The 545-nt window shown below is 38.2% G+C and overlaps 1 protein-coding gene across 1 annotated transcript in view; it reads left to right on the plus strand.

Moving 5' to 3' along the window:
- The window catches only part of EIF3H (eukaryotic translation initiation factor 3, subunit H), a gene marked incomplete at its 5' end in the record, with an annotated part of 67,561 nt that overhangs the window by 60,550 nt on the left and 6,466 nt on the right, over positions 1-545 (plus strand). The window lies entirely within an intron of this gene.

The raw sequence follows: 545 nt of genomic DNA on the forward strand, positions 1-545 counted from the left end.
ATAGAAAGGAGATAACATGGTGAAGCAGTTACTGAAGGATATAATTCTGACATTGAAGTGTGCACCAAATTTTTTATTGGAAAGAAACTGATGAATAGTAGTGGATTTCAGTTGAGGAGGAGAACAATGGAGTTTAGCTTTTTGAGTTGTTGGTCTTCAGCCAAGTAGGACTTGGTAAGGCTTAGATCAGAGCCAACAAACCAGCTTCTGATTAACATGGTGAAGCAGTTACTGAAGGATATAATTCTGACATTGAAGTGTGCACCAAATTTTTTATTGGAAAGAAACTGATGAATAGTAGTGGATTTCAGTTGAGGAGGAGAACAATGGAGTTTAGCTTTTTGAGTTGTTGGTCTTCAGCCAAGTAGGACTTGGTAAGGCTTAGATCAGAGCCAACAAACCAGCTTCTGATCAAAGGGATCAATAGAGAGCAGAAAGAATCCTTCTTTTACTGCTCTACCCTGTAAACACAATTTAGGATGAATACTGTCTCCATGGGCACTAACCTAAAAACTTTCAAAACTTGGAAGCTATACCTTAAGTTG

Source organism: Acanthisitta chloris, unplaced genomic scaffold, assembly GCF_000695815.1.
Source record: "Acanthisitta chloris isolate BGI_N310 unplaced genomic scaffold, ASM69581v1 scaffold1629, whole genome shotgun sequence".
Taxonomy (NCBI): domain Eukaryota; kingdom Metazoa; phylum Chordata; class Aves; order Passeriformes; family Acanthisittidae; genus Acanthisitta; species Acanthisitta chloris.